This window comes from Marmota monax, unplaced genomic scaffold (assembly GCF_021218885.2).
Source record: "Marmota monax isolate L192 unplaced genomic scaffold, Marmota_monax_Labrador192_F-V1.1 WCK01_AAM20220418_F8-fsc00005, whole genome shotgun sequence".
In the NCBI taxonomy this organism is placed as follows: Eukaryota; Metazoa; Chordata; class Mammalia; order Rodentia; family Sciuridae; genus Marmota; species Marmota monax.
This window is the reverse complement of record NW_026692254.1, coordinates 15,602,660-15,609,046: the sequence shown is the minus strand read 5'-3', so window position 1 is coordinate 15,609,046 and position 6,387 is coordinate 15,602,660. Positions and strand designations below refer to the sequence as shown.

The 6,387-nt window shown below is 42.9% G+C and overlaps 1 pseudogene; it reads left to right on the top strand.

Annotated features, from left to right (window-relative positions):
* The first annotated feature begins 573 nt into the window (after window positions 1-573).
* On the top strand, window positions 574-5,276 carry LOC124089327 (high mobility group protein B1-like; annotated as a pseudogene).
* The last annotated feature ends 1,111 nt before the right edge of the window (window positions 5,277-6,387 follow it).

The following is a 6,387-nucleotide window of genomic DNA, read 5'->3' as shown; positions in this document are numbered from 1 at the left end:
ATTTCCACCTATCTCTGTTCCCTCATGCAGTCTGTCTTTTCTGCCTAGAATGGCCTTTTCCCTCCTCTGCCTGCCAATACTTCTCCTTCAAGTTCTCTGAGGTTTTCATGGACTCCATTTCATGGCTCTTTGCTCCCTGGCCCTCTAAGATGTGAGGACAGAGAATGTGGCCCAGATTCAACATTCTTGGTGTTGCAGGTGGCCGTTCGCATTCTGGAGTGATTGATGGTCCTGGGTTACTCTTAGAGAGCTCAGTTAGTTGGACAGGATCTCATTTTTTAGGTGGTTTCACCCATGCATCATCTTCAGGACCCAAATCTAGCAAGCCAGCATTCCATCAGGCCTCTGAGGGACAGCTGTCATCCTGACAAGCTAATGTTTTAAAAGAAAAAGTAAAATGTGTTTAGCTTGCAGAAAGATGGGGTCCAGCGTGTAGAGAAGGTAAAAAAGACCCTAGGAAGCTTGCACAATAATGAGATGAGAAGAATAACACTTTGAGAGTGGAAACACTAATAAATACCAAAGGAGAACTAGAAAATTTGGCTTATTTTCCAACTCGAGGAAGCATAGGCCATGAACCCACAGAGGGTAGGTGGCTGAGTCGGGGCCAGCTACTGACTGCCTGCTTGGACACAGTCTAATGATCCATCTGCCATGGAATATAACTATCCCAGCAAAAAGATTACAGTGTCAGCCTGTGCGTCCTGTCTTGAATCTTCTTAAGAGTACTGGTCACTTTCCTTTCTATCTCCAGTTTTAAAATAGAGAGTATTAATAGAACATTTGAAGTACAACAGGACTAATAGGTCAGGAGATGATGGCCACTGAAAAGACAGTTTGTTACTCCCAGTTCCTGAGAGGAGGGGCCATGCATGAGGGCTCTCTGCAGAAGCACAGGGTCAGTTGGGAGGCAGAGGGAGCAGGAGGAAAATGTGGACAAGAACTTCTATTGTGGTTGCCAAGGGAAGGATCAAGTGAAGTAGGGCACATGGGATCTAGATTTGATTTAGTTGAATAATTTTATCAGGCTCTGGGGTAAAGAGGCCTTCCTTGTTGTCTAGTCCCTCACTGCAGGGTGACTAGGGCAGGTACAGAGTGGCCTGGAAGGATAAAGGGGATTACCTGGGGATAAACACTCTGACTTTGTTGGTTTGCATCAAAAAGAAATCAGAGTAAGCCCTCTCTGAATTGGCTGGGGGCAGTCCCTGCCGGTGCAGCAAAGGCCCAGATTCAAGACATAAGAATACAGAAAATTAAAAAAAAAAAAAATTAACGTCCCTCCTTATATCTAGGTATAGGAATCTGTACCTTAAGTCTGGCTTTTAGTTTCTGGTGGCCTGGAGTCATGCATAGATAGGCAACTTCCTCCCGCTGTTTCCTAGCAGTTCCAGGAGGCCTTGAGTGGGGAGATCTGGGTGAAGCACATATCCTGTCCAGCACCTGGCACACGGGACTCTGCACTGTAGAAAGAGTAGTTGCGGTGCAGGTAGGAGCCATTGGGAGGTGCATATGAGGCAGGGATGTGTATGGTGGTACAGGAGACCAAGGACTCTGTGAAGGATAAGCACAGCACTGAAGAGCTCAGGTGGGGAGTTTCCCTGTGCCTGGGATTATTATACCTTACTGAACATCAACTCATATAGAGGTGAAAATGGATTATATGAGGTTCTTTTGGCTTAAAGGGTTGCATTTGGAGTTACCTGGAGGTTTTTGCTGGAAGCAGTGATGTCAAGTGGCTGGAATGAGCCCACAGCAGAAGTTGGTCATGGGAGTGTTCAGACAGATGAGAAAAAAAGGAAATGAAGAGAAATTAATCCCCATCTGCAAAGGGACCAAGGCTTGCTTTCTTTAATCATCTTTAATGCTGTCACATCTCAAGCAAAGATCTCTATGAAGCCTCAGCCACGGGAGTCTGCAAGGATGAGCTGTTACTGTCATAGAAAGATGCATTCTGGGGAGCCAACCTTAGTGCCAATGGCCCTCAGAGTTCAAGCTCAGATACTTCCTGGACTGTCATTGGAAATCTGGTGCATTGCTGAAGGAACAGAGTAAAGGAGTTAGAGAAGATCTGAAGTGCTTCCTCCCTTTGACAGCCACAATCAGGAGTGATCAGTAACATACCTGGCAGCAACATGGTTAAGGCTGTGTATCTCCCTGAGCAAGACAGTTCACGGTGCCATGGGTGAAAGATGCCGGGCAGTCCCTGGAGAGTGGTTCTCTTGCTCAACCATCCAGCCCTCTACAAATGGGTTTATGCCTACAAGGAAGGCTGTTTGCTACCCAGAAGAAACTCGTGGCCTAAGGGGTGCATTAGAAAAGAGGCTCATTTAGGTTCTGGTTTTAGAGGTTTAAGGGCATCATACCATGTTGACTTGGCTCTGGTGAGGTCCACCTGGCTGTGACATGTGGCTTTATGGCAGGAACATGTACGGAAGGAAGAAATCACATGATAAAACAGGAAGCCAGAGAGCAGGGAGGGGCCTCGCTTGCTCTCTTATAATAACCTTCTCTTTTGAGAACTAATTGGGGTCTCATGAGACCTACATTAATCCTTCTGAGATTGGTGCTCCCAATGACCTAAAGATCCCTCTCGAGGCTCCGCCTCTTAAAGATGCAACACCTCCCAATATCACCACACTGGAGACCAAGGTTCCAACTCATGAAACCTTGAGGGACACACTCAAACCATGTTCAACCATAGCTTGGGGATATAGGCTAACCACCAAGAATTGAATGGGATATGGCTGTGTCAGAATGGTGGACATGCAGGCAGCTGTGGGGCCATGACAAGTGGGCAGAGAAAGGAAGGTCAGGTCAGAGAACAGCATGTGGAAAGGTCAGAGGAATCGGCTCAGAGTCTACAAAAGGTCATATGGCAGATGTTTTGGGCTTTACAGACTACACAATCTATGTCCAGTTACTCAACCACTTTTACGATACAAAAGCAACCACAGACATAAACTTATGGGAATGACTTCTGTGAATAAAACTTTATTGTAATAGCAGGCAGTGGGAAGGATTTGCTGGTGAGCCATAATTTGAAAAGCCCTGGCTTAGAGTCAGTGATCCCCAGGCAGATATGAGCAGGATGCAGAAGAGGAACAGGGCTGGAGGGAGAACATGCTACCTGGAGGGTGAGCTGGGCTCTGTCCTGATGGCTCCGGGAGCCAGGGATGGGCTTTGAGCAGGGAAGCAGTACAGGTAGTCCCTGTTAGATAGTGGTCCGAAATAATCACTCTGGTTGTGAGGTAACCAGCAGCAAGACTAGCCAGGAGGCTACTGCCATGAGCCTTAGCCAACACTGTCCACTTGGATTGGGAAAGAGGGGCAGGCTGGAGAGAATTTAAAAGACAGAATGACAAGATGGGGGATGTCCTGTCCATGGGCTGATGCTTAGATTTCTCAGATAAAAGTGGGTGGATCATTGAGATGAAAAGGCTTGAGGAGGAGTTTGGCTTGAGAAATGACCCCTGTCAATTGTGGGAGAAGGAGGAAGCTAAACTTCCCATGGTAGATTCTACAGGGACAGGAATAGGCAAACTAACCAGAAGTGAGGGCAGCTGCTCTTAGACTTTAAAGACATTCCTTCATTTCCCTCTGGTGTCTGCTGCCACAGTACAATTCTCTGGGGGTATCTGTCTTTTCTCTGCTTCTAAGATTTCTTCTTCATCGTTGATTTTATAAATTTTACTATGATGTGTGATGTAAGGATTTATTTCTAATTGTTTACTTCAATAGCCCCTCCCCCGTTAATGGTTTTGCTGTCCGCGTTTTGTTATCTGAGGTTATTTGTGATCTGAAAATATTAAATGGGAAATTTTATAAATAATTCATAAGTTTTAATTAACTGTCACTCTGAGTAATGTGATGATAACTTGTACCATCCTGTTCCATTCTGCTCAGGATGCAAATCATTCCTTTGTCCAGCATATCCATGCCATATATGCTACCTATCCACTCGTCACTTAGTAGTAATCTAGGTTTTTGAATGGTATTTTGGGGTTTGTGTTCAAGTAACTCTTATTTTACTTAATAATGGCCCCAAACTGAAAGAGTAGTGATGTTGGTGTTTTGGATATGTTAAGGAAGCACTTTAAAGCTTCTGTTTAGGGATGGGGTTGTGGCTCAGTGGTAGCGCACTTGCCTGGCACGTTCGAGCCATTGGGTTTGATTCTCAGCACCACATAAAAATTATAAATAAAGTATACAATTTGATGTTTGAGAAAAAATAAAGTGGAGGCTGCGTCTGGCTCCCGCTCTCACAGCCGTTGCAGTACATTGAGCTCCACAGAGACAGCGCGGGGCGGGGGGGGGGGGGCGGCAAGTGAGAGCCGGATGGGCACTGGGAGACTCTGTGCCTCGCTGAGGAAAAATAACTAAACAAGGACGAAGGAGATCCTAAGAAGCCGAGAGGCAAAATGTCATCATATGCATTCTTTGTGCAAACTTGCTGGGAGGAGCACAAGAAGAAGCACCCAGATGCTTCAGTCAACTTCTCAGAGTTTTCTGTGTTCAGAGATGGAAGACCATGTCTGCTAAAGAGAAAGGAAAATTTGAAGACATGACAAAGGCGGACAAGGCCCATTATGAAAGAGAAATGAAAACCTATATCCCTCCTAAAGGGGAAACAAACAGGAAGTTCAAGGATCCCAATGCACCCAAGAGGCCTCTGTCGGCCTTCTTCTTGTTCTGTTCTGAGTATCACCCCAAAATCAAGGGAGGACACCCTGGCCTATCCATTGGTGATGCTGCAAAGAAACGGGGCGAGATGTGGAATTGCATGGCTGCAGATGACAAGCAGACTTACGAAAAGAAAGCTGCCCCACTGAAGGAAAAATACGAAAAGGATATTGCTGCCTACCGAGCTAAAGGAAAACCTGATGGAGCAAAAAAGGGAGTTGTCAAGGCTGAAAAAAGCAAGAAACAGAAGGAAGAAGAGGAAGATGTTGAAGATGAAGAAGATGATGATGATGAATAAGTTGGTTCTAGTGCAGTTTTTTTTTTCTTGTCTATAAAGCATTTAACCCCCCTGTACACAACTCACTCCTTTTAAGGAAAAAAATTGAAATGTAAGGCTGTGTAAGATTTGTTTTTAAACTGCACAGTGTCTTTTTTGTATAGTTAACACACTACGGAATGTGCCTTTAGAGAGCCCTGTCCTGGTGGTATTTTCAATAGCCACTAATCTTGCCTGGTACAGTATGGGGGTTGTAAATTGACATGGAAATTTAAAGCAGGTTCTTGTTGGTGCACAGCACAAATTAGTTATATATGGGGACGGGTTTTTCATATATACAAATATATATTTATCATAAGCATATATATTCAGATAGGTGCTGCAGCTTCTTTGGGAGCATCTATTTTAACTGGGTGCATTGGGATCCTTGAACTTCCTGTTTATTTCCTCTTTAGGAGGGATATAGGTTTTCATTTCTCTTTCATAACTGATGTAGCTTATACGAAATAACTGTTGTTCTGTTAACTGAATACCACTCTGTAATTGCAAAAAAAAAAGTTGCAGCTGTTTTGTTGACATTCTGAATGCTTCTAATATATTTTTTTAATAAAAAAAACTAAAAAAAAAAGAAAGTGCTTCTTTAAAGTGAAAAGCTGAAAGTTCTCAGTAAGGAAAAAAATATGCTGAGGTTGGTAAGATATATGATATTATTATAATAGTTCTGTTTTATTATTATTGTTAATGTCTTACTGTGCCTAATTTATCAACTAAACCTTATCCTAGGTATGTATGTATAGGAAAAAAACACAATATACATAGAATATGGTGCTATAATTGGCTTCAGGCATCCACTGAGGGTCTTAGAATGTACTCCTTAAAGGGTACTACTATATGGGTAGTCCCTTTGATTTAAAGACTCATGTCTTTAATTCCTGGACATCCTTACCCATTATCTCCTTAAATACGACTCTTGTCATCTCTTTGAGTATTGTCTCTGGAGTAGCTATTAGACAAAAGTGGATACCTTTCAAATTGCCTATGCTTTTTATTATCTCCACTTTAATTATTTTAAAAGTTACATTGTCTCTACTGCCATCTTAATAAAATGCTTCACCATTATCTTTTGATTCATGAATTCTCTGATTCCTTTATCACTAGAATTTACCCAGTGTTTTGATTTTTGCATTTTAATGACTTTGCCAATTTTGAGTTTTCTAGTTGGTATTTTTCCTACCTACTTTTAAAAAATGATTTTTCTGTTCTTTTAAAATACATGTTACCCTTTAATTTATCCCTTTAAACATCCTATACTACAATGAAAATTCAGTTCATAGATGCAACTGGCAGTGTGCAGACAGATAACGTCTGTCCACCATGACTAGTCAGTTTGGTCTGGAGAAAGAAAACTATTCAGGACTGTTCAATGTGGT